The 27,576-nt window shown below is 51.6% G+C and overlaps 1 protein-coding gene and 1 long non-coding RNA gene across 7 annotated transcripts in view; one reads left to right on the plus strand and one right to left on the minus strand.

The window, feature by feature from the left end:
* The window catches only part of GLCE (glucuronic acid epimerase), a 56,024-nt gene extending 41,408 nt beyond the window's left edge, over positions 1–14,616 (minus strand). For 2 of the 6 annotated variants that reach the window (XR_010305396.1, XM_064157856.1), the window contains exon 1: positions 14,465–14,616. The gene's annotated coding sequence lies outside the window, so the exon portion shown is untranslated. Of the gene's footprint in view, positions 1–4,113; positions 4,389–13,923; positions 14,000–14,101; positions 14,163–14,464 lie in introns of those variants that run through there. The other 4 variants (XM_064157861.1, XM_064157857.1, XM_064157862.1 and 1 more) reach the window with 4 other exon arrangements.
* On the plus strand, positions 14,269–23,904 carry LOC135183073 (uncharacterized). Its single transcript, XR_010305397.1, has 3 exons — positions 14,269–14,469; positions 16,440–16,761; positions 23,168–23,904. It is a non-coding gene; the product is annotated as an uncharacterized LOC135183073 (long non-coding RNA).
* The last annotated feature ends 3,672 nt before the right edge of the window (positions 23,905–27,576 follow it).

The following is a 27,576-nucleotide window of genomic DNA, read 5'->3' on the forward strand; positions in this document are numbered from 1 at the left end:
AAATCCTGGTAGAATTCCAGAAGCCATTGCAGTCCTGCTCCACAGGACTGATGTAGAGATCAGTGCTGGGCAAAGGTCCCCTTGCTCCCCACTGACCCCAGATGGGCAAGACCAAGCTGGTTGGTTACAACAGGTCAGCAGAGAATAAATCAGGAGCATCCCTGCAACAGCTTGGAACCAGTCAGGAGAGTCCATCTGGCCAAGTTGTCTTTCTGGCTTGCAGAAAGAACAGCTGCAGAGCCTGAAAATAAACCCAGGAGACTGCCTGAAGGCTGAGCATGGAGCAGCCAAGCAGGTGCTTTGCTCCCCACTTCTCCAGCAAGGCGAGAGGCAGCTCTTGCTAACAGCTTGCACCAAGGGCTGGGAGAGGGCATGGCTCCAACAGCCAAGAAATCCCTGCAGGGACCTTCGGATGGGGGATGGAGGTCTTGACGCAGTCACACACTCAGCCAGCTCCACCAGGACTGTGGTAGGTGAAGGCTGGGAGAAGCCAAGGGCAGAAAGGACACAAACCAAGCAGGAAAAGGCACAAGAGACACTTCATGCAGCCCTGAGGGATGGAGATCCTCGTTGGTGACACAGAGGGTCAGATGAGGTGCACCTCAGCAAGTGCGCAGATGATGGTTCAGCTCTGGGGTCCTCAGCACAGCAGAGGCATTGAGCTGTCAGAGTGGGGCCAGGGGGGAACACTGCAGTGATGTCAGGGCTGGAAGCCCTCTGCTGTGAAGCCAGGCTGAGAGAGTTGGGCTTGTTCAGCCTGGAGAAGAGAAGGCTCCAGGGACACCTGGCTCTAACCTCTTTTCAGAGAGGTTGCCCTGAGCAACCTGCAAGAAGAAATTCCTCAGGTCCAACCTAAATGCCCATGGGACAACTTGACACCTTTTCATCTTTCTGGCTCCTTGGGAGAAGATACCTGCTCCAACCTGGCTGCAGCCTCCTTTCAGGGAGCTGTAGAGAGCCAGAAGGTCTCCCCTCAGCCTCCTTTTCTCCAGGCTGAACAACCCCAGTTCCCTCAGCTGCTCCTCACCACCTCTGTCCTCCAGACCCTTCACCAGCTTCATTGCCCTTCTCTGGATCTACTCCAGCCCCTCAATATCCTTGTTGGAGTGGGTGGCCCAAAACTGAACCCAGAATTTGAGCTGTGGCCTCAAATACCCACTGGAGCCCTCAACCCAGACACCAAAGGCCAGCAGAGACTCAGCTTGTGGGGGTTTAAGGTTATGGACCAGACTAGCAGGGAGGAGCAGAGGAGCAGGCACCAGAGCCTGCTCCCAGCAGAGCGAGTTTCACTCTGACATTTGTCATTTCTGCAGAGCACTTTTCCATTTCAATCAGGTGGATGAAGGGACAGCACCCAATTAACTGCTCAGGAGGAGGACAGCATTAATATTCATGAAACACTCCAAGCAGACGTGGGCTGCTTCATTGTCTGAGCCCACACACAACAAAGCTGTGCTAACACTCTACCCTTCTCCTCCTCTCCCAAGAAATTCAGCCTTTATTTCAGCACCTTGGCTTCCAGGATCATCTTTGTCCACCCAAACCCCATATTCAGCTTGATTCAAGTCTCTTGCCCAGAGAGGCTGTGGAGTCTCCATCTCTGGAGATACTCAACCTCCCTCCCTAGACGTGTTTCTGTGTGACCTTGTTAAGGTGAACCTGCCTTGGCAAGGGGTTGGACTCCATCTCCAGAGGTCTCTTTCCACCCTGACCATCCTGTGACTCTGTGTGATTCTTCCTGGTGCAAGAGGCATTTTTGGGCTCCAAAGATTCATAGATCCATAGAATACCAGACTGGAAGTGACCTCAAGGATCATCTAGCTCCAAAGAGGAAACAGTCTGACTCAAACTGTTAAACCCAACTAACACAAGCACTTGATCCCTCAATTTGAGTCCTCAAGGCATGAAACTGTCCCTCAAGTACTGCTACTTCAATGTTCAACCCCAATATGGCTAACCCAGAGACCTGAATGGGCTGGGACCACGGCAAAGGCCAATGGGAGGAGATTGAACAAGGTCAAGAATCAGGTCCTGCACTTGGATCACAACAACCCCATGAATGCTTCAGGACTAGGACAGAATGGCTGGAAACTGCCCACTGAAAAAGGACCTGGGGGTCCTGGCTGACAACAGCTGAAGATGAGCCACCACACACCCAAGTGGCCAAGAAGGCCACCAGCATCCTGGCTGGCATCAGCAATAGTATGGCCAGCAGGACCAAGGCAGGGATTGCCCCCCCTAGACTGAGCACTGCTGAGGCTCTTTGTAAAAGTCTAACTCCCACCAGGCTTAATATGAACATTCTCCACGAGTGCTGCTCATGCTTAAAACCAGGCATTAAAACAGCTAAAACATTTGATGTTTGGAAACAAAGTCACCCATCTGCCAAGGGTTTTGGAAGCATTACATACCAAAGATTTTTTTCTCTCCTAAAAAGCCATTTCATGTTAAAGAAGGGGGAAAAAAATTAATCTCCAGGCATGCAAATCTTTAAGCTTAAAAAAAACACAACCCCACACACCAGGAATTAATCTTTTCCATTTCCTTCCAGAGCTGAAGCCTTGCAGAAGGGTTTTATTGTTTACTGTCAAGCAGCAGTTTGTTGCTGCAAACAAGCCACCAGTCACAGGAGAGGGAGTGCTTAGATCAAGGGTGCCTCCATGAAATGATGGCATTTATAAATTAATCATAGCCCTTCAAAATAACTGACCTACTTTGCTTGGCCACCCAGGAGCCACAGCCTGCAACCAGCCCAGCTGGTGGAGGGGCTGGAGAGCAGGGCTGCTGAGGAGCAGCTGAGGGAACTGGGGTTGTTCAGCCTGGAGAAAAGGAGGCTGAAGGGAGATCTTCTGGCTCTCTACAGCTCCCTGAAAGGAGGTTGGAGTGAGGTGGAGTCAGTGCCTTAGAATCATAGAATCAACCAGGTTGGAAGAGAGCTCCAAGCTCATCCAGTCCAACCTATCCCCCAGCCCTATCCAATCAACCAGACCATGGCACCAAGTGCCTCATCCAAGCTTTGCTTCAACACCGCCAAGGATGGTGACTCCACCACCTCCCTGGGCAGCCCATTCTCACAAGGAACAAGGGATAGGAGAAGAGGAAATAGCCTCAAGCTGCACCAGGGGAGGTTTAGGTTGGACATAGAATCATAGAATCAACCAGACTGGAAGAGACCTCCAACCTCATCCAGTCCAACCTAGCACCCAGCCCTAGCCAATCAACCAGACCATGGCACTAAGTGCCTCATCCAGGCTTTTCCTGAACACCTCCAGAGGCAGTGACTCCACCACCTCCCTGGGCAGCCCATTCCAAAGAATAATTTTCCTTCCTGCAAGAGTGGAACAGGTCACCCAGGGAGATGGAGTCACCATCCCTAGATGTGTTCAAGAAACCTGTGGACATAGCACTCAGGACATGGTTTAATGGCCACGATAGTCTTAGGCTGATGGTTGGAGATCTTTTCCAGGCAAAAACCCAGAGATTCCAAACCCATCTGGACCTTGTGATGCTGGCCAAGCTGCTGTGGGTGCTTTAGCAGAGAGGTTGGCCTGGATGATCTCCAGAATCCCTTCCAACACCCACCACGTTGGCATTCATGTCTGAGCTGTGGAGGTGACCAAATTCTCACCCATTTCCAGTCCTAAAACCTCACTGGCTTCAAGTTACCACCAACATATGGCTGAGCAGAGCAAAGCTGCTCCTCCCACCCACCCAACCCCCCAAGCAGCTCTTCTGACAATTCAACCTCCTGGGAAATTCAGATTTTTCTGGAAGAACTCTCAATGCACAAAGATAGCAAAACCCACTAACACGTGGAGGAAGGTGGCTGCCATCCTTCAAAGCATGCAACTCTCCTACACCTTGGTTGTGGAACTGGCATGTAAGGGAGATTTTCTCTCAATTCACCTTCCATATGGCAGCTCCAGTGTGAATTTGTCATGTTGGCAAGGACCAAAGCCACTCCAATCCGGCTAGAACATGAAACAGACAGCCCAGGAGCAGTCAGTGGATGCCAGTGGCAGCCACACACCACCAGTATGAAATATGGGACCTATTTTGGTGTCTCAGCTACATGGATATATAAAGAAAAAGAGCACCTCTCAAAAAGCTCACCCCAGAGTGAGAAAATTACTTCTCCCTTCCTGCAGCAGAAGATGCTCTGATCTCATTTGTTGACATTTATCATTAGGAAGATCCAAAAGACCTCCACCAGGAGAGGAAAAGCTTCTTAAGGTCTTTAAGAAAGCCTGCATTAAACAGCAGGGATGGCAAGAGCTAATTAGTCCTTCTGCTTGAGATGCACCAAGCAGTTAACTCCACCTGAGTTTCACAGAAGAACCCAAGCTCAGCCAAGACAACAGAAACAGCAGACTTCTGCATCCAGCTTCTTCCTCAGGTGCCTTTTAAACAAGAGAGATTGATGAGTAAGTCTTGAAATCATAGAATCAACCAGGTTGGAAGAGACCTCCATGCTCATTCAGTCCAACCTAGCACCCAGCCTCATCCAATCAACCAGACCATGGCACTAAGTGCCAGGAACACCTCCAGGGATGGGGACTCCACCACCTCCCTGGGCAGCCTGGTGTGAGAGTCCTGAAGCCCTGCAGCAGGCTGCCCAGAGAGGTTGTGAAGTCTCCTTTTCTGGAGAGCTTCCAAACCCTCCTGGCCACTATGATCCTGGACAAGCTGCTGTGGGTGCCCCTGCTTTAGCAGAGGGGTTGGACTGGATGATCTCCAGAGGTCCCTTCCAAACCTCACCATGCTGGGATTCTGGGATCTCTCTAAATTATTAAGACACTCAGCAAGTGAACTGATCCAGGTCAGCTCTCCAAGGACAACTGGCTCCAAACACCAACCATGCTCTTCAGCAGCCTGCTCGTTAAGCAGTTTAACAATTAATCCTTACATCTGCTCAGATGCTGCTTAAACCAAATCATTAGGAAGAAAATTAAGCCAGCAGCAGTCTATTATTTCTTCATCAGTCCAAATATCTCTTACTGCATCAAATGACATAACCAACAGATCCTGAGGGAAAACAGGGATGTTTAAAACCCAAAATTCAGTGTTGTGTGGCAGTGACCTGCTTGGGAGACCTTCAGCTCCTTTTAAACAATTGAACTTGCTCTGGAAGAAAGGTAAACCCTACAAGCATGTTAAAATTAACTGGAGACAGCAACCACTCAAGTTAGGAAGCCTATAGGTGCTTTGTGGTATCCCACCATGAGCAACAACAGCTTGACTGGCAGATGATTTTCTTGCCAGTGTCCCTGGGCAGCCTGGGACAGGCTCTCATCACCCCCAGGGGCAAACATTTATCTCTTCTCTGCAGTCTGAATCTCCCTCTTCTAATTCAAACCATCACCCCTTGTCCTGTCACAACAGGCACTGCTCAGAAGTCTGTCTCCAGCTTTCCTCTCAGCCCCTTGAAGACCTGAAAGACCATCAGAAGGTGTCCCTGGAGCCTGCTCTTCTCCTGGCTGCACAACCCAAACTCCCTCAGCCTGCTCTCACAGCAGAGGGCTTTCAGCCCTCCCAGCATTGCTGTGGCTCCAGAGAAGGAGACTCCACAACTGCATTGCTGCTGCCTGGAGAGCACCAAATCACAGAACCACAAAATGGTTTGTGCTGAAAGGGACCTTGAAGATCATCTAGTTCCAATCCCACCTGCCACAGGCAGGGGCACTTTACACTAGACCAGGTCACTGAAGGCCTCATCTAGCCTGGCCTTGAACATCTCTATAGAGGGAGCAGCCACAACCTCCCTGGGCAACCTGTTCCAGTGTTTCACCACCCTCACTGGAAAGATTTTCTTCCTCACCTCCAGTCTAAACCCCTAAGCCATGAACTCCCTGGGCAACCTGTCTGCAGCCCAGCTGAGAGGTTGTTCATCTGGATGACCTTCACCCCCTTTACCTGACACCAGAAAGAACCCATCTTTTATTGTTTCCAGTCAGTCTGTAGGAATTAACTGGTATTTTTTGGTACTGGTGAGAAGATTCCTTTGGGAAATCCAGGTGTCCACTAAGTACAGCTGGTCAGTTAAGCTCCTTCTCTTCAGATTTAGCCATCCAGAAGGAAAACAGCACAAATACTTCTTTGGAAAACCACACTCAGGAAGGAAAGGTAAAACCATTTCACTTTCAGCACAGAAACCGACTTTAAAAGGAGCCAAACTGCCTTTTCAAACACCAGACACTTACCAAAGCTCAGGCTAAGCTTTGCTATCTCCAAGGCAGAGAAGCACAAAGAGAGATCCTGAGTTTTCACCTCCAAGGAAACCTCATGACCTCGCTGGCTCAGGTAGCTCCTGATAAACTGCTTTTGTTTCAATGCTTGTTGGAATTTCCTGCATCACTTCATTCCATTAAAAAGAGGAAGAGAAATGCACCAACAGCCTCATTTCCCAGGCTGGACACTCCTCTCAAACCTGTTAGAAGGCTTCTCACCAAGGACACAACCTCTACTAAACTCAGAGGCACCCAACAGAGGGCTCTGGAATACATTTGGGTTTTCCTCTCCTGCTTTGTGCCACAAAACAATGGGCCTGACTGAAGCCACTTTAGAAGCTAAACCAAAGCTTAACCTTCATAGTTCCCAGCACAAGTGAGAAGATCCAAGTGCCCTAGTGCCAGGCCAAGCTCATTTGATGCTCACTCACTCCAGCTCTGTTCTTACCTTGCCTCTTGTGGCTCTGTGCATTAGTCCTACAGCCCAGTAAACGTGGGTCACCACTGCTCCCACCTGCAGGGCACATGAACCATGGCACCTCCCCAGCACCTTCTCCAGGGAGCACAGCACAGACATGGACCTGTCAGAGCAGGGCCAGAGGAGACCACAGCAATGATGCTGGAAGCCCTCTGCTGGGAGGCCAGTGTGAGAGAGTTGGGGTTGTTCAGCCTGGAGGGGAGAAGGCTCCTGAGACCTTCTGGTGGCTGCTCAGTGCTTAAAGGGGCTGGGAAGAAAGCAGGGGACAGACTTCTGAGCAGTGCCTGTTGTGACAGGGCAAAGGGTGGTGGTTTGAACTCAAAGAGGGAGATTCAGATTGGAGAGAAGGGAGAAAGGGTTGACCCTGAGGGTGGTGAGAGCCTGGCCCAGGTCACCCAGAGAGTTGGTAGTTGCACCATGCTTGTTCCAACCATTGCAGGTCAGGCCATGGCTCTGAGCAACCTGCTCTAGTTGCAGATGTCCCTGCTGGCTGTAGGGGAGTTGGCCTGGATGACCTTGAAATGTCCCTAACACAAACCATTCTGTGATTTTGTGAACATCCAGAGCAGAAATATTGGACCCTGCTAGACATGGAAACCCTTTGGCTCAAGTGAACTCTGCTGGGCCAACTTGGCTCCTTAATTCACATCACTGCACCTCTCAAACTCCACACACACTTCCTGAAGTCTGAAAACCTTACCAGCTGGTTTACATCTTGTTAAACCAAAATGACTCTGGAAAGCCTGCTGCAGAAGAACCTTCAGACAGAAGCCCTGTTGCTCTTAACCCTACCAGGGAGTCAGATTTTAAAGGCCAACAGTAAGGGTGGTGAGACACTGAAGCAGGCTGCCCACAGAGCTTGTGCAGTCTCTTTCTCTGGAGACTTTCAAGACCCATCTGGATGCTTTTCTGTGTGACCTGCCTGAGGTGATCCTGCTTTGGCAGGGGAGTTGGACTCCGTGATCTCCAAAGATCCCTTCTGTGATTCTATGACTTGGAGTGGGAAGATGCTCCAGGCTATCCAAACCTGGACAAGCCTCTCCAAAGTGCTACAAGAGCTCAGGGAGGAGGAGTTGTGCTGAGCACCAGCTGCCTGGAGCTGGAGTAGGCTGTGCCATCACCATCTCCCTCTCTGGAGGTGTTCAAGTCCAGGTCAAACAAGACCTTGAGCAACCCATTCTAGTGGAAGGTGTCCCCATGGCTGAGAGGTTGGAACTAGATGATCTCTGAGGTACCTTCCAACTCAATCCATTCTGTGATTCTATGAACTAAAAAGGTTTTAGGAAGGGAGAAGCCCCAGTGGCTAAACTCTCTGCTTAGTCTTTACAGCTCCTTCAAGACATTTAAGGTCTTGATTATGACAAAGCAAGGAATGCATCACAGAATCAATCAGGTTGGAAGAGACCTCCAAGATCACCAATCAGATCAACCTATCACCAACTAGATCAACCTATCACCAACCAGATCAACCTATCATACAGAGGGTTGGACTAGGTGAGCTTTAAAGGTCCTTTCCAACCCAAAGCAGCCTGTGATTCAATAAGCACTCCTAAAAGGACAGAGATTCAGTGCTCCCAAGCCTTGATTTTTACAACATATCCTGCCCAGACAGCAACATGGACATTCCATGAACATCTTCCCATCCCAAAGCATTCCTTTGGACACCAACAAACCCTCCCTGTTGACAATATGGCCAAAAGCAATTCATTTTCTGATCAAATCAAAGCAAAGTCTGTAAATCAGCTATCAGAAAGTGACACCAACCAACTGCTTCCCACATCAGGGGACAGCAGCTGAACTTTAATCATCTAAATGAGGTAAAAAGAAAAAGGAGGGGAAAAAAAAAGGTGCCACACTTGAGATAAGACCCTAATTAAAACCTCATTTCCTTTGGAATTAGCAGTGAGCTTGCTTTGGAAGGATCTCATTACCATGTGTTTTATCTGTCACCTTCAATATTTCACATTCAATATTAACATTTTAAAACACAGAAGCTACAGGAGGTTTTCAGGTAAACTTGGTTAAATATTAGCTAGATCAAAAGTCTCTCTGTCCTGCCAAAGGTTTCCCAGATCAAAAGCAAGCACCGAGGCTCTCCCACAGCTCCGGCAGCAAGCATGGCACAAAGTTTGGCACCAAAGAGGGATTCAAAGGCCAGCAGCTTGCTCGCTGTGCACAGAGGACATGCCATGTTCTGGCACCAACAAGACACCATAAAGAAGAAGGAGGGGAAAAAAAAAAGACATCAAGAGAAGATGAAGTAAAAAGAAAGCAGACAAAGCTGCAACACAGAATGGAGTCAGGAAAACGGCAAGTGCTAAAAAGAAGCAAAGTTAGACTTGGTTCTAGAAATGCTAAGTGAAAATCCAGCATATCACAGAATCCCAGTATGGTAGGGATTGGAAGGGACCTCTGGAGATCATCCAATCCCCCTGCTCAAGCAGGGGCACCCACAGCAGCTTGCCCAGCATCACAATGGCATAGGGGGTTGGAAGCTCTCCAGAGAAGACTCCGCAACCTCTCTGGGCAGCCTGCTCCAGGGCTACAGCACCCTCACAACAAAGAAGTTTCTCCTCATCTTCAGATGGAGCTTCCTGGGTTCCACTTTGTGCCCACTGCCCCTTGTCCTGTTATTTGGCATCACTGACAAGGTGCTGGCCCAGTCCTTTTGCTCCTCACCCTTTAGCTCTTGCTGAGCACTGAGCAGATCTCCTCTCAGGCTGCTCACCAGCCCCAGGGCTCTCAGCCTTTCCTCCTCACAGAGACACTCCAAGCCCCTCAGCATCTTTGTAGCCACCCACTGGATTCTCTCCAGTAGTGTCTTCTGAACGGAGGAGCCCAGAACCAGACCTAATCCTCCAGGGCAGCACAAAGGGAATGATTCGTGCTACAAGCAGCGAGGCACTGGGCTCACATAAGCAAACACTCCTCAAATATTCGTGTTTATTCCCTGAATCTACTTTAGAAGCATCAGAATTTAATCATTCTTTGGGGGAGGAGGGGGGGGAGAGGGGGGGAAAGGAGCAGGACAAAACGGCACTGCTGTGAAAGGGGAAACATCTTCCGACATCTTAGGTCTGCAGCACAAGGCTAAAGCGATGAGTCAACTGAACACCAGCAGAAATCAGAGCTTAAAAGTTTCAGCTGCGGCTCAGAGATGAAAGCTTCTTCATTAGAAACATCCCCAAACATACAGTAACCAGCTGAAGGAGCACTGCAAGGAAAGGCCTTTTAATCTTGGGCTTCAATTAAGTGTTCAGAGAAAAACTGACTCGAAACGGAACCTCGATGAAATCCCAGCTGTGGTTTTCCTTTTTCTTAGGGGAGAGGAGATCCTGGACAGAAGGAAAGGGTGGGGAATGATAGAGGTCAGCAACACGTAGCATCAGAGAGTCATGAACTTGTGTTTGTGGGAAAGGACCTTTAAAGGTCATCCAGACCAATCCCCTGCATTCGGCAGGGACAGCTGCAGCTAGAGCAGGTTGCTCACAGCCCCAAACAACCTGACCTGCAATGGCTCCAAGTATGGGGCAACTACTACCTCTCTGGACAACCTGGGCCAGGCTCTCACCACCCTCAGGGTCAACCCTTTCTCCCTTCTCTCCAGTCTGAATCTCTCTCTTTGAGTTCAAACCACCACCCTTTGCCCTGTCACAACAGGCACTGCTCAGAAGTCTGTCCCCTGCTTTCTTCCCAGCCCCTTTAAGCACTGAGCAGCCACCAGAAGGTCTCAGGAGCCTTCTCCTCTCCAGGCTGAACAACCCCAACTCTCTCACACTGGCCTCCCAGCAGAGGGCTTCCAGCATCATTGCTGTGGTCTCCTCTGGCCCTGCTCCAACAGGTCCATGTCTGTGCTGAGACCTCGTGCTCCCTAGAGAAGGTACTGGGGAGGTGCCATGGTTCAGGTGCCCTGCAGATGTACCCAGACTTCTGATCAGCATCTTGAAGTCCTGAAAGGCCACCAGAAGGTGTCCCTGGAACCTTTTCTCTCCCCAGGCTGCACAACCCCAACTCTCTCAGCCTGGCCTCATAGCAGAGCCCTTCCAGCCCTCCCAGCATTGCTGTGGCCTCCTCTGGCCCGCTCCAACAGGTTCATGCCTCTGCTGTGCTGAGGACTCCAGAGCTGGCCCCGGCAGTGCAGGTGGGGGGGAAGCCGGGGAGGGGAGCATCCCCTCCCTGCCCCTGCTGCCTAGGACACAGCTGGGGCAGGGTTTGGGGTGCTCAGTGCCAGCTCTTCTTTGCACCCCAAGTCCTTGTTTTCTGCCCCATGGCTTGACATCAGGAGCTGCTCCAGCCCAGGTGCAGGACCTTGCACTTAAGCTTTGTTGAACCTCATGAGACTCACATTTCCCACACAGCAGCAGCTGATTATCACCTGCCCACGCTTCAACAGGCAACCACCTCCACTCTAGCCAAACATTAAGAGGGGTGTGATGGTGTTTGGGGTGATTTTAACACATTTTACCTATTTCTCTGAAGGAGGCACCCAAGACCTCTTGTCTCCTGCAGCACAAGCCTTAGCACACCTCTCGTTTTTCCCTACCGGAGCTGCTCTATAGATTTGGAATTACAAATGGGAGAGCTATTGTTAAAGAATCAATTGGACAATGAAAGAGCTAAGGACACTTGTCTTACAGAAAATTACTGTCAAATGCTTCCAGCCTCAGCTTTCCCTCTTTCTGGGCCACCAGCCAGATACTAATCATTCCAGGTCCCTACTAATTTGGAGCTGTGTAACAGACTGCCTGATCTAAAAGGGACAGCTTCAGCCAGGAGGTGCTTTAGGGCATTTTTATTGATTATTAAAAAAAAAAAAAAGGAAGAAAAAGAAACCATTCTCTTCCATCCCAGATGCAGACAGTGATGTTGTTACCTCAGAAACAGAGAGAGGACTTCCTAAGGCAGCCACCTGAAGGGACACATGGCACGACAAGCAAGCCATCCTGCCTTATTAGAGCATCATGTCACAGGCGGCGGTGGAACTGCTGCCGAATCTCGGTGAGAGGGGATGTGCTGGTTTAAAAAAGGTACAAAGAGCACCTGGATAATCGAGTTGCTTTTGACCTCGGTTCTACTGATCCATCACCAAGTGGATCAGAAGGTGAGAGGGTCACTGAAGCGTAAACAATGCCTTTAGAGAAACACAGGGCACTGTTTCGCCCCCGTTTCGCAACTGTGCCAAAGAACATCTCAGCAGGGCAAGATGCCTCTAAGGACAGAGTAAATATTAAGGCTTGTTCCAACTGGCCAACTTTAGAGGCATGTAAGGGCCTTAAAACCCTTTCTTGCTCGGCCAGCTCTGACTGGGAGGACTATTAACTACTGGCAACTTCTGTGCCTAATGGAACAAGCCAAGAGGCTCAAGCTCTTCAGTCAAAGGAATAAAACAGTAAGAAGTAGTAATAAAAAAACCCTCAAGAGTTTTTGTGTTGTAGTCCCCTGGAGCCAACAAGCATCATGTAGAAGAACTGGAAGATCACACTCCTGTATCTGTGCTCATCATCTTCCACTACCTGGGAAGCTGGCAGGTATTTGCCTCTGCAACATAATTCTGCTTAGAGGCAGAATATATTAGTTAAAATTTTGCATCAGGCCTTCTTCTTCTGCTTCTCTAAATAAGCACAGCAGCCCACAGACACTCAAACCTATCTGCAGCTACACATCTTATTTGTCTTCTCCTGACAATAAAGTGCTCCAAATCTCTTTCAGTGTCATAGAAGCAAAGAATGGTTTGGGTTGGAAGGGACCTTAAAGACCATCCAGTTCTACACACACCCCCCTCCCCACCATAAGCAGGGATTGCTCCCACCAAACCATGCTGCTCCAAGCCGGTACTCCACACTGTTAGGGAAGGGGCATCCATACCTCCCTGGGCAACCTGTTCCAGCGTCTCACCACCCAGCATCCACAGGTGCACGATGAGGTGTGGAGCAGCTGACCTGCATGCTGCATGCTGAGAGAAGCCACAGGAGGTCTGATCCTGACAGAGTGTCCTGGAACACACTGTCCTCATCATCCAGGTTCTGACACCTCGCTCACTTTGCTCTGCCAAAACCCACAGGTACTATTTTAATCTCCCCTTCCCAGAGCAGGTGTTGATCAGGTTTTGCCCTCTCTTCACACTATTCGGGTGGGTTGGAATTCCAGAAGGCAAGATGAGGAGCAGTTAACGGCCATGCCTCCTTGAATTAAGCCCCATGAAGGAGAAAGAGACTGTTCTACACAAACACAGCTCCAGGCTTCCTAACAACACTAACCTCATCCCGTTACAGCAGCTCTGGGCTTGGAACACGTAATGAGCCTTCACACAAACAGCTTTACTGGCAGCTGATGCTCCACCAACTCCAGAAGCACTGGGGAGCTGCTGCGTGCTGGTGCGGAGACACTTTCAGAGCTCAGCTTGACAAAGCCTGACCCATCCCTAGCTCCCAGTCGAAAACTAAAGAATAAGAAAGCAACTCGAGTTGAGTTAAGCTTTATGGCCACCTGACAAAGCCTCTCATCCACATTCATGGTGCTTCTGTTGTTATCTCGCCATCTCAAACACGTTAAAAACACCTTCACAGAGCAAAACAGCCCCCACACCCGAGCAGCATCAACACAGCTCCTGACTGGGCCACTTCGGCACTGTCCCTAGAGATAGATTATTGTTATTATTATTCCCAGTTGGACTCAGATCTTTTCCAAGCTGAAGGATTTTATGGCTCTATTCGGACAAGCTGCTGGAGCAGAGCACTAGGAGACGACCTCTGAAGATAGTCGTTTGCCTCTCTCACCTAGCAGAGGCATGACATGATCAAACCCCAATTCCTTATCGCTTCCCAAGCCTTTCCAGGTACCAAGCACACACCACAGCAGCAGACACAAAGCACGGGACCAGATAACACCCTCGTTCTGCTGATCAAGAAGCAGCTTTGCCTCTCCTCCAAGAAACAAACCAGGTTTTCACCAGCGCTGGGAGGCCTCGCTGAGCACAAGTCCAGAGTTCGCATCCCCTTGGCTCAGGGGGTTTCCAGACAGAACTCCCGGCGCTGGGCTCCTCCGCCTATCCCTACAACCCACAGCCCCACGTCCCGCATTTTCCTCACCAGCCTCCGAGAGACAAACCAAATTTGAGCCATGCACACGCAACCACGGACGCCGCGGGGCGAGAGCGGCTCCAGCTCCCTCCCCAACCGCCCCCGGCCCACTAGATGACACGGAAAGCCCCAGGGCTACCGTTACCGGCGAGCCTCTGAGGGAAAAGCGGCCCACGGGGCGTCCGCCTGCAGCTGAGGAGGGGCCGCGGCTCCTCTGGAAGGGCTAGAAGAGGCCTCCCGAGTGGGAGCGGAAGGGGAGCGAGGCAAGGCGGCGCGGCGAGGGTGTGCGAGCGGCAGGAGGCCGGGCCGCTTCCTACCTGCGGGGCGCGGGCCTCGCCGGCGGCGGAACGCGAGCGCCGGGGTGAGGGGGAGCACGGCGGGGCCGCGGCGGGGCCGCCCTCGGGCCGTGCCGCCAACCGGGGCAGAGCGGGGCGGGGCGCGTCGGCAGCCCGTGGCCAATGGGAAGGCGCCGGGCGCGCGGCACGCCGTGACAGCGGCAGCCGGAGCGGCGGGGCGGGGAGCCGCTGGACGGCAAAGGGAGGAGCTGCTGCACCGGCAGCATCAGCCCGGCGGCGGAGACGCTCCCGCGCCTCCCAACAGGAAGGGCAGCTTTCAATGGCACCCTCACTCCGTTCACCCTCAGCTGCGGCCTCGCTTCAACCCGCTGCCAGCCACCCTACCTGCGGTGAGCCACCGACATGGACGGCGGGAGGAACGCGGCGAGCAGCGGAACCTCCGGGGCAGCTGCCGCCCTCAACGGAGGCGAGGGCGACAGAGTCCCAGCACCGGGAACGGAGCGGGAGGGCCAGCCCCGCCCCTACTTCCCGCGAGAATGGCGGGGGTGGGCGGGTTCCTCCACTAGCCAATGGGAGCGGGGGAGGTGGGACTAGAGGGGAGCGAGAGCTGGCTATTGGTTGAGCGGTGCTCCGCCCCCTGGCCGGGCGCACGTGGCGGCGCGCCGGGCGGAGTGGCGGGAAGCGCAGGGCGGGGCTGGCTGCGCCTGCTGGCTTGGACGGGGGGAGACCGAGGGACGGGACGTGAATTCAACTCACTGATGAGGAGGTTTAGTTGTTAAAGCAGGCAGAGAGGGGGCTGCAGCAATAAAAACCATCTGCGGCAATGGCGCTTCATTGGAATAATCTGCGACGGGAGGAGTTAATTCACGTGTGAAGGGGTTTTTAATGGAAATAGGCTGTGAGAGGGGGTGGATTATCCAGGTTGTTCAGGAAATCTTCAACAAAAAATCAAGTTTTCCTGAGGTAAAATGTTCTTTTGTCTGCTGAGCAGCTCACACTCTGTCATGAATTAAAGCAGAGCTGGCTACTAAACTTCTCAGAGATAGCTTATGAACCCCTTCCCAAAAGAATCATAGAATCAACCAGGTTGGAAGAGACCTCCAAGCTCAGCCAGTCCAACTTAGCACCCAGCCCTATCCAATCAACCAGGCCATGGCACTAAGTGCCTCATGCAGTCTTTTCTTGAACACCTCCAGGGACAGTGACTCCACCACCTCCCTGGGCAGCCCATTCCAATGCCAATCACTCTCTCCGGCCACAACTTCCTCCTAACATCCAGCCTAGACTTTCCCTGGCACAACTTGAGACTGTGTCCCCTTGTTCTGTTGGAATAAAGGAGAGAAATGAAAGGGCTGGGAGGGGAAACACTAAAACTGCTTTAATGAAACAATAACATATGAAAATAAGAATATAATTAAATACATCCAAGAGTGGGTCCAGCAGATCAAGGGAGGTTCTTCTGCCCCTCTGCTCTGCCCTCCTGAGACCTCATCTTGAATACTGTGCTCAGTTTTGGGCTCCACAGTTGAAGAGGGACAGGGATCTGCTGGAGAGGGTCCAGCGGAGGGCTAGGAGGATGATGAGGGGACTGGAGGGCATGGCTTGTGAGGAGAGGCTGAGGGACCTGAGGCTGTTTAGTCTGGAGAAGAGAAGACTTAGAAGGGATTTGATAAATGTTTATAAGTATCTGAGGGCTGCTCAGGATGGGGGGGACAGGCTCTGCTCACTGCTCCCTGGGATAGGACAAGGAGCAATGGGTGGAAGCTGCAGCACAGGAGGTTCCAGCTCAACACAAGGGGGAACTTCTTGACTGTAAGGGTCACAGAGCACTGGCACAGGCTCCCCAGGGAGGCTGTGGAGTCTCCTTCTCTGGAGCCTTTCAAGGCCTGTCTGGATGTGTTCCTCTGTGATCAGTGTTAGATAGTATTGTCCTGCTCTGGCAGGGGGGTTGGACTCGATGATCTCCTTGGGTCCCTTCCAACCCCTGACATCCTGTGATCCAAACCTAGTGTCACCCAGAGATGGTCAAGCCACCACTGATGCTGTGGGCAGAGACTGAGGAAATTCTAGACTGGATTTAATGGGAGAGAAAAACAGGATTCAGGAGCTGGATCATGGAACTGGGTTCAGCAACTCATGGAATCGTTTTGGTTGGAAAAGTCTTCTAAGATGAAGGCCAACCATTAAGTCACCACTAAGCCATGTCCCATGTGGATCAGGACTGCAAGCAGAATGGAGAGTCCTTCTCTGATGCTGGCTATTAAAGAACTTAACCCCTTACACTGAAGATGAGGTCCATGGGATAGAATCCCTTGTCAGTCAGTTGAGAGTCACCTGTCCTGTCTGCTCCTCTCTACAGGTGCCACCTCTCACTTAATGTACTCTAATGGGTCACATTAGACACATTAGATTTGGGAGTGACCTTGGTTTGCAGAGGACCAAGTCTGAGCCAGAGCCTTCCTCTAGCGCAACCCTTGGCAGTAACCCTCTCCATCAGGTTTTTGCTGCCAGCTGCAGCCTCTGGCTCTGCAAACCTGCCCTGAACTTCAGAAAGTGCCTCACTGAGCAGAGAAGTGACATCACTGATCAGAATCATCTCTGCTGTACTCCAGTGCTGAAGGTGCCTCCTACCTTTCCTGACTCCATTCCTTCCAGGCTGCAAATCCTCTCAGTGAGACCTGGCAAGTGACACCATAGTTTCCCTATCAAGCACAACTGAGCCATCAACAAAGGCTCACATCCCAGTCCTAGCTGTGTACTGGGCTGGTCCCCAGCAGCATGGGCAGCAGAGGGAGGAGATTCTGCCCTTCTGCTGTTCTCTGCTCTGATTTCACCTTCAGTGCTGAGGCCAGCTCTGGAGTCTCGGCACAGCAGAGACAGGGACCAGAGGGGGCCACCACAGTGATGTCAGGGCTGGAAGGCCAGGCTGAGAGAGTTGGGGTTGTTCAGCCTGGAGAACAGAAGGCTCCAGGGACACCTTCTGGTGGCTTTTCAGGACGTTAGGGAGCCAGTCAGAACTCTGGGTACAGGCTTTGGAGCAGGGCCTGTTGTGACAGGACAAGGGGTGATGGTTTGAATTAGAACAGGGAGATTGAAACCAGAGAGAAAAGAGAAATGCTTCACCATGAAGGTGGTGAGACCCTGGCCCAAGCTGCCCAGAGAGGTGGGAGTTGCCCCACGCCTGGCACCATGGCAGGTCAGGTTTTTTGGGGCTCTAAGCAACCTACCCAGGGAGGTGGTGGAGGCACCATCCCTGGAGGTCTTCAAGAAACGCCTGGATGAGGCACTTAGTGCCATGGTCTGGTTGACTGGCTAGGGCTGGGTGCTAGGTTGGACTGACTGATCTTGGAGGTCTCTTCCAACCTGGTTGATTCTATGATTCTAAAGCATGTCCCTCAGTGCCACATTTCTGCCTTTCAGAAGTACCCCCAGGGATGGGGATTCAACCACCTCCCTGGGCAGCCTGTCCCAGGGCTTGAGAGCCCTTTCATTGAGGAAGTTTCTTCTAATGCCTAACTCTGGTGCAACTTGAGCCTCTCTCCTCTTGTTTCTTGGGAGAAGAAGCCAACTCCATCCCATCTCCAGCGTCCTCTCAGGGAGTTGTAGATAGCCAGAAGGCCTCCCCTCAGCCTCCTTTTCTCCCCTTAGGTGTCATAGGCCAAACAGAATCCATCTTTCTGCTTTCCTGTGAGAAGTTCCTGAAGTGCTGTGCAGGAGGAATGGTGAAATGAAAGCCAGAATGGTCACCTTCCCTCTTAATGATGCAAAAGAAGAAACGAGGTGTCAGGATAAGACTTGAGGGTCCTTTTCTGCCTACCCCACAGTGGTGTCCAAGGACATTGTCTGTCCCAGCTTTGTAAAGTGCTTTCTGGTGTCAATCCCAAAGCAGTGTCTTCAAAGTGTGTCCTAAAGAAATCCCACATTTGCTTCTGTCCCAGCGTGGGATAAGGATCTCAACAGAGGCCTAAGTCTAGCACAGTGCATCTGAATAGAGCCCAAAGAAGGGCAACAAAGCTGGTGAAGGACTTGGATCAGCAACAGTGTGGCCAGAAGGACCAGGGAAGGGTTCAGTTCTGGGCCTCTCGCTCCTAGAGGACAGAGAAGGGCAACCAAGTTGGTGAAGGGTCTGGTGAGAAGCAGCCAAGAGACCTGGGGGTGTTTAGTCTTCAGAAGGAGAGGCTGAGGGGAAACCTGAGGAGAGGTTGGAGTCAGGTGAGGACTGGCATTCTTCTCACATGCAACAAGGGACAGGACCAAAGGAAATGGCTTCAGGTTGCACCAGGGGAGGTTTAAGTTGGATGTTAGGAAAACTTTCTTCCCAGAAAGGGTTCTCCAATGCTGTTATAGGCTGCCCAGGGAGGTGGTGGAGTCCCCATCCGTGTAGGGATTTAAAAGCTGCATGGATGTGGTGCTGAGGGTTTAGTGGTAGTGGCTCAGCAGCAGTGGTGGAATTGTGAGGTCCAGGAGTGTGGTTGGAGTTGATGATAGAATGCACTGGGCTGGAAGGGACTCCTAGAGGTCATCTAGTCCAACCCCCCTGCAGTAAGCAGGGACATCCCCGACTAGATGTTGCTCAGAGCCACATCAAGCCTGACCTAGAATCTCCTGAGACAGGACCTCCATCACCTCCTGATGATCTCAAAGATCTCTTCAACCATTCTGTAATTCCACGATTCAGATGCACACCAGTGTGTCAAAATGCACATTGCCAGGATCCCCTGCTTGCAGAACAGCTGCTGTGCCAAAGGCAGCATCACCCTCTCCAGCTGTGCCCGAGGAGGTGCCCAACATCTGGCTGCAAATCCCTTTCCTGACACCAAGCTGGGTGATTCTCCTTGCAGCTGCCTCCTGCTCTGGGCTGTGAGCTGATGATTCACCTCTGAGTGTGCGGTTGGGAGCTGCCTCCTCTCCCTCCACTGCTGCTCCCTGGCAGGAGGAAATGAAACTCTTCAGACCTCAGAATAAAGAGTCCACATGCCACGATCGATCCCTCTCCTGCTGACGTCAGTGGAAACATCTCCAGCTGCCTCACTAGGGGCAACAGTTAGGCCCATGGATCAGATGTTAGCTCCACTGATAACCTTCAAACCCCATGCAGCTGAAGGGGGAAAGCTCTGCCTGGGAAAATAGAATCATAGAATCATAGAATCATAGAATCAACCAGGTTGGAAGAGACCTCCAAGCTCATCCAGTCCAACCTAGCACCCAACCCTAACCAGTCAACCAGACCATGGCACTAAGTGCCTCATCCAGGCTTTTCTTGAACACCCCCAGGCACGGTGCCTCCACCACCTCCCTGGGCAGCCCATTCCAATGCTAATCACTCTCTCTGTGAAGAACTTCTTCCTAACATCCAGCCTAGACCTACCCTGGCACAACTTGAGACTGTGTCCCCTTGTCCTATTGGTGGTTACCTGGGAGAAGAGGCCACCCCCCACCTGGCTACAATGCCCCTTCAGGTAGTTGTAGACAGTAATAAGATCACCCCTGAGCCTCCTCTTCTCCAGGCTAAACAGGCCCAGCTCCCTCAACCTCTCCTCATAGGATTTGTGTTCCAGGCCCCTCACCAGCTTTGTTGCCCTTCTCTGGACATGTTCCAGCACCTCAACATCTTTCTTGAATTGAGGGGCCCAGAACTGGACACAGTACTCAAGGTGTGGCCTGAGCAGTGCTGAGTACAGGGGAAGAATAACCTCCCTTGTCCTACTGGCCACACTGTTCCTGATGCAGGCCAGGATGCCATTGGCTGTCTTGGCCACCTGGGCACACTGCTGGCTCATCTTCAGCTTACTGTCTATCAGTACCCCCAGGTCCCTTTCCTCCTGGCTGCTCTCCAGAACTCCTGTGACTGTCCAGCTTAGGTCTTTGTAGGCTGGAGAAGAGCAGCCCGAGGGGGATCTCATCAGTGCCAGGCTTTTGCCAGTGGTGCCCAGTGGCAGGACAAGGGCTAAGGGGCACACAATGGAACATCAGAAGTTCCACCTAAACGTGAGGAGGAACTTCTTTAATTTAAGGGTGGCAGAGCCCTGGAGCAGACTGCTCAGAGAAGTAGTGGAGTCTCAGTCTGGATTCAAACCCATCTGGATGTATTCCTGTGTGACCTTCTCTAGGTGACCCTGCCTTGGCAGGGGGGTTGGACTGGATGATCTCCAGAGGTCACTTCTAAGCTCCAGAATCCTGTGATTCTGTAGCTCAAAGATTCAGGCCCTATTGTGCTCTTGGCTTTGATCAGGGGGCTGCTCATGATGTGAGAGGAACAGCTCAGCCCTCCTCAGCTGCTGAGACCCTCAGGCCCTCAAATGGGACCACAATGAGTTCCTCTCATTAATTACCTCCCCATTGTGCTGGTTTGAGGCTAACTGGAATATTTTAATGAGATAAATTAGATCATTGGCTGTGAAAAAGAACATTGATGTCTGTATCACTCATAGGTTCTGCTGAGAGATATAAACCCAAGAAACATAAACCAAGTCAGTCTCTGCTGCTGCTTGCTGTATTAACTAACTCTTCTTCTAACTCCTTATCTGGCAATCTCACCTCTGCATGTAAGCCTTCTTGTCCATCACCCTTCTCAAAGCCCAGCAGGAGGAACCATGGCTCCTGATGGCTGCATCCCATGGGACCATCTGTGACCTCCTCTCTACAGGGAACCACTCACCTTCTGATCAGCTTTTACAGATGAGAAAGAGCTTCATTTAAATCCAGACATCCCACTGTGGGCACACATGGTGCACTGAAGCACAAAACCCCCAGATGTCCACCTCTTACTACCCTCCATCTTGCTGGCCGTGGGGATGGGGATGGGAATGGAAATGGCAATGGAGAGAGCACAAGAAGGCACCAGTGCCCTTCCAGCCCCACCTCACCCTATGGGTCCCTCACCCTGCTATAAATAACCTGAGGCAAAATCAGTATCACCCTCTCCAAGGAGGTATCCAACATCTGGGTGCTGCTGCCTGAGTTTGCAGGACCCCTCTCATCACCCTTCTATTAATGGAATCATGGAATTGCAGACTTGTTTGGGTGGGAAGAGACCTTCATAGTTCCAGCTAGTCCAACCTTTCTGCAGTCAGCAGGGAACATGAAGTCATAGAATCATAAAGATTGGATCATCAAGTCCAAACATCAACCTACCACCACCATCACCACTCAACCATGTCCCCAGGTGCCATGTCCACAGGTTTCTTGAACACCTCCAGGGATGGTGACTCCACCACCTTGCCAGGCAGCCTGTTCCAATCCCTGACTACTCTTGCAAGAAAGATTTTTTTCTCTGATCTCCAACCTAAACCTCCTCTGGAGCATCTTCAACTAGATCAGGCTGCTCACAACCTTGTTCAACCTGATCTGGAATGGTTCCAGGGGTCATAGAAGGGATCTTAAATATCATCTAGTTCCAAACCCTCTGCCCTGGGCAGGGACAGCTTCCACCAGACCAAGCTGCTTGAGGCTTCAGGATAGGGCAGGGATATCCATGGTGCTGCACCCTATGGCCCTTCCTCTATCTCTAGCACCCACTGCTGCTCTATGTCCAGCTGGGGACAGTAGGGCCAAGCCCTGAACCAAATTCCACAACCAAACTCCAAGCTTTGGTGCACTTTAACCAGGCAGAGAAAACAATGAGCCTCAGAAATCAGTTGGACAAGGCCTTGACCTACCTGATCTGAGTGGAAGGTGTCCCTGTCTATGGGATGAGGTTGGACCTGGATGATCTTTAAGGTCCATCCCAACCCAAACCATTCTGTGATTCTATGAATCCATGAAATCACCATTCCTGGTCCTTCATTTCCTTCATTAGAAGCCACCAGCTAATAAGATTCCATCTGAGGGAAAGATTAGGAGTCACACAATAATGATCTCGATGAAATCAACACCAATTCCCCAGCAAAGGTTAATTAGAAGGTATTGAAAACTCTGATAGACCCAAAATGCTGCTCAACCAGTTGGGCAAGGCTAATTGAAAGCCAACGTTGCTCCTCAATTGAATTTCAAATGGATTTGACATCCAGAGTTCATTTGGCTTTAATTTCATTCCCTGTATCCTGTAATTTGTTGGCAGTGATTTATTACTTAAGTGAATAATATCCGTGTAGCAGGGCCACTTAGTGATGGAGCATGCCAAGTGTGATCATCCTCTCCATAAATACACTCTGCCTGGAGGTCTCCCTCACTGTCTGGATGGTGGAGGAGCAAGGGGAGGCAGTGCTGGGGGAGCACAGGGATTTGGGGGGGAAGGGGAGGGACACAGGGGCGATACTTGCAAGGGAGCACGAGAGTTGGATCTGCCAAGAGGAATGTCATAGCTTGCTGCTGTAGGCCTTCTGCAGGGGCATCCTCCACCAGGCCAGTAACAGTCATGTGAAGCTCTTCACATTTAATCTTGCTTTAAGTGGGTCTGATGGGAACAGGAGCTGAGGTCTGCATGGGCACAGGTCCTGCACCGCTCCATTGCGCAGAGCCCAAATGGTGGAGGAATGTACCTAAGTGCAGGCAGTTGTTGCTCCTGTCTCTCCAGTCCTGCTGGCAACAATACTGCTGCTACAGACCAGGATGCTGTTGGCCTTCTTGGCCACCACATGATCCTGAGGACAGTGCCTGCTGGTAGAGACCTTTGTGTCCTGATCACATGTGAGAAGCAGCAGGGAGCTGTCAGTAGGTCCCTCACCTACTCACAGGTTACAGCAGCCATCACAGCAGGAACTGACACACACTTCTCCTGGAAAGCCAGCAAGGTTCCTCCAGCCTGAGCCTCACACTGATGTTCTCCAGGCTGCATCTTCACCTTGACACCTCAGGAGAAGTGGATTGTGTTTGGAGTGACTGGATGAGATAAATGTGAAGTGACCCATGGAGATAAGTCCCCTTTAAGGGGATGGTGCTGGCTCTGCCCTGGCTTTGCCCAGCACAGAACAGAAGGTGCCAGGCATTCATACCTGTTGCAGGGACAAACAGCAGGACCACAGGGCAGTGCTGGGAGAAATAACTGGTCCCCAAGGAGCTCCTGGGCTTGCAGAGTGCTTGTTTGCTCCAGCAAGATGCATTCTTTCAAACCCTCTGTTTTAACCAGTGCCATTTCTTCACCGTCAGGAGCAAGAATCACAGAGTGGTAGAAGACCTCCAGAGATCATCGTGTTCAACCCAGCTGCCAAGGCAGGATCACCTAGAGCAGGTCACAAAGGATTGTGTGCAGATGGCTTCTCCAGAGAAGCTTCCCCAGGTCTGAATAGCCTGGAGCATCTTCCCACTCCAAGTCATAGAATCACAGAATGGTAGGGGGTGGAAGAGACCTCTGGAAATCAATCCACCTCCACTGCCAAAGCAGAATCACCTAGGGCAGGCCACATAGGAAAGCGTTCAGACAGGTCTTGAAGGGAGACTCCACTACATCTGTGGGCAGCCTGCTCCAGAGCTCCAGCACCCTCACACCAAAGCAGTTTCTCCTCAAGCTAAGGTGGAGTTCCCTGCGTTCCAGGAGCCCCTTGTCCTGTCGCAGGACACCACAGAACAGAGCCTGGCCTATTGTTCTTGACACCCACCCTTCAGGTATTTGTCACCAGTAACAGGATTGACTCTTGATCTTTGGTTGGAAGAGACCTTCAAATCCATCCAGGCCAACCCTCAACTCAGCACTGCAAGGTCACCACTAAACCCTGTCCCTAGCACCAGGTCCATGCACCAGTAAAACACCTCCAGGGATGGTGACTCCAGCACTGCCCTGGGCAGACCATTCCAATGTCTGATAATCCTTTCAGTGAAGAAATACTTCCTAATACCCAGCACCTTTCAGGGCTATGGGGCAGAGGAGATGAGCTCTTGCACCATCTTGCAGGGCTTTGGGATGGAGGGCAAGGGGTCCTCAGGTACCTTTCAGGACTATGGGGCAGGGTTCTGCATCATCTTGCAGGGCTTTGGGATGGAGGGGACGGGGTCCTTGAGTACCTTTCAGGGATTTGGGGCAAGGTTCTGCATCATTTTGCAGGGCTTTGGGATGGAGGGCAAGGGGTCCTCAGGTACCTTTCAGGGATTTGGGGCAGGGTTCTGCATCATCTTACAGGGCTTTGGGATGGAGGGGACGGGGTCCTTGAGTACCTTTCAGGGATTTGGGGCAAGGTTCTGCATCATCTTGCAGGGCTTTGGGATGGAGGGCAAGGGGTCCTCAGGTACCTTTCAGGACTATGGGGCAGGGTTCTGCATCATCTTGCAGGGCTTTGGGATGGAGGGGACGGGGTCCTTGAGTACCTTTCAGGGATTTGGGGCAAGGTTCTGAATCATCTTGCAGGGCTTTGGGATGGAGGGAAAGGGGTCCTTGAGTACCTTTCAGGGATTTGGGGCAGGGTTCTGCATCATCTTGCAGAGCTTTGGGATGGAGGGAAAGGGGTCCTTGAGTACCTTTCAGAGATTTGGGGCAGGGTTCTGCATCATTTTGCAGGGCTTTGGGATGGAGGGGAAGGGGTCCTCAGGTACCTTTCAGGGCTATGGGGCAGGGTTCTGCATCATTTTGCAGGGCTTTGGGATGGAGGGGAAGGGGTCCTCGGGTACCTTTCTGGGCTTTGGGGCAGAGGAGATGGGCTCTTGCATCATCTTGGAGGGCTTTGGGGTGGGGCTTTTGGGGATGGAGAGGATGAGTATCCTGGAACCTTTTGGGATGGAGAGAATGTGTGCCTTGGAGCACCTGGGTGCACCTTGGCTCACCTTCAGCCACTGCCAACCAAGACCCACAGGTCTTCTTCCGCTGGGTATTCTCCAGCCACTCTGCCCCAAGCCTGGAGCCTTAATGGGGTTGCTGTGACTCAAGTGCAGGACCAAGGCATGACAGCATTTCATCACCTCTTAAACCTTCATTTCCATTTCTCAGTGGATGAGAATCGATTTGTTGAGGGTTCATTAGGGAATATTCTGCACACAGTGTTCTGTACAAGAGGCACCCACAGCCCAGATGCCCTCACCCAAAACCAAGCTCCAGGACAACCCTGCAAAGCCCTAACCTCCCAACACCTGTTATCCTTAGGTTCAACCATCACTCAAACCCCATCAGCTGGAGCAACAGCTCGGGGAGCATGACAGCAGAGCCCCACAAGCATCTCCTTGGCATCTTTGAAGCCTCCTGCCAGATGAAGGCAATTATATCTTAATAAAAATTTAATACAGGCAACCCTGAGCTTTGCATCCAACCAACAATTAGTTCGTTGCTATGCTACAGCCTCAGTGCAATCACAGGAACGAAGCCAGCCAGGGGAAAGCATTAATCAGGAGGGAAATCATTACCCAGCCTCCCCCTGCCTCCCAAGCTCCTCGTTTGGAGCTTTGAAGTGATAAACAACAACCCAGCCCTCCCCAGTGAAAAAAAAGGAAAACTAAATCCAACCCCAAGGTTGGAGGGAGAAGCTCCTCTCTGATCACCACTTCTCACCATGCTTGAGGAGGGCAGATTGAGACTGGAGATCAGGAAGGAATTCTTTCCAGTGAGGTTGGTGGGACACTGGCACAGGCTGCCCAGGGAGGTTGTGAATGCTCCCTCCTTGGAGGTGTTCAAGGCCAGGTTGGATGAGGCCTTGAGCGACCTGGGCGAGTGGAAAGTGTCCCTGCCTATGGCAGGGGGTTGGAACTAGAAAGCCAATGGCATCCTGGCTTGTGCTAGAAACAGGCTGGCCAGCAGGGACAGGGAGGTCATCATCCTCCTGTGCTCAGCACTGGTGAGGCCACACCTCAAGTGTTGTATTCAGCTCTGGAACCCTCACTACAGGAAGGACATCAAGCAGCTGGAGCATGGCCAGAGAAGGTCAAGGAGGCTGCTGAAGGGCCTGGAGAAGGGCTTCTGAGGAGTGCCTGAGCGAGCTGGGGATGTTCAGTCTGGAGAAGAGGAGGCTGAGGGGAGACCTCATTGCTCTGGTCTAGTTGACTGGCTAGGGCTGGGTGCTAGGTTGGACTGGATGATCTTGGAGGTCTCTTCCAAACTGCTTGATTCTATGATTATGATTCTCTCTACAGCTCCCTGAAGGGAGGTTGGAGCGAGGAGGCCTCTGCTCCTTGGTGTCAAGCCACAGGGCTAGAGGAGATGGTTCCAAGCTGTGCCAGGGGAGGTTCAGGCTGGATGTTAGGAAATCTTCTCTGAAAGGATTCTCAAGCACTGGAATGGTCTGCCCAGGGCAGTGCTGCAGTCACTATCCCTGGGGCTGTTTAAGTGCTGTATGGAGCTGGTGCTTAGGGACATGGTTTAGTGTTGACTTCAGTCTGGGTTGAGGGCTGGACAGGATGATCTTGGAGGCCTCCTTTTAACCATATATATTCTGTGATCTTTAAGGTCCCTTCCAAACCATTCTATGATTCCAAACCAAGTTGCCTTCACCTCCTTGCCTGCTCCATAACCAAATCCCCTTCCCTGAGCAACCTCACTCCTCAACTTTCCCATCTTTTATCATTTATTCCTTGGATCCAAAAAGAAACTGGAGAAGCAAGAGGGAGGAAGTGGCAGTTGATGGAGCATTTGTGGGTAGAAAAAGGAAGAAAGTCAACAAATTTTCATCACTGGGATGTGAGCAGCTCAATATTCATCACATCAGCAGTGACCTTGTTCCAGGGCAGCACAAAGACCTCCTGCAATGTGTCTGCAACCCCTCCAGGCACTTTGCAATTCCCAAAACCAAAAAGAGCAACCAAGTTCCTCCTGATAAACCATGCACCTGACTACAAAAAGCTACTGCTGGTGAGCAGAGAGGCCACTCTTTGTGTCTTGGTGTCCTCCAAACACCAACCACATCCTTCTAAAAGCAAAATCAAACTCAAAGCAAAGCCCAGCTGGCTTCCAAGACCTTCCTGCTCTTTGAAGGCCATCAATTGAGTGTCTCATCTACACTAATCTTGCTTTTTATCAGGGTTGTTTTTACACAAAAATGTCAAACCCACATTTTCTTGGTGCAAAAAGAGTTAAAATCTTCCTGGTCTGCAAGCTGGGGCTGGGGTGGGCTCGGAGGAGCTGCCAAAGTGGTTGGGTATGCAGAAAAATATCCGATATGCTCCAGAAAGAAGCAGCTGGACGCTGGGGTGGGCAGAGGGATGGGGCAGAACTTGGGCAAAGGGGACTGGGGGGAGGTCCAGGCAGAGCAGCCCGGGCCCAGCAGTGGTTACAGAGTCTGCAGTGCCCTCCTGTGGGCACTGCTCTGCTGGCCGGGCTGTAGGACCTCACCTCCGCAATCCCAAAGTGCTCTGTCCTTAAGCTCTGCGAGGTGCTCCCGGACACTCGTTTCCTCCATCCCCATAGCCTCCAGGATTCTGTCCCCTCCCATCCCAAGCCCTGTAAGGTGATGGAGGACACTCATCCGCTGGACCCAAAGGAGCTTCATCCCAAACCTCTGTCAGGGGATGCCAAGACCCCATCCCCTCCATCCCAAAGCCCTGCAAGATGATTCAGGACCCTGACCCTCTGCCTCAAAGCCTTAAAAGGTGCTTCAAACGCCCCTCCCCTCCCACCCCATCCCCAAGTGCTTTGGGACACCGGT

Source organism: Pogoniulus pusillus, chromosome 17 (genome assembly GCF_015220805.1).
Source record: "Pogoniulus pusillus isolate bPogPus1 chromosome 17, bPogPus1.pri, whole genome shotgun sequence".
NCBI lineage: Eukaryota > Metazoa > Chordata > Aves > Piciformes > Lybiidae > Pogoniulus > Pogoniulus pusillus.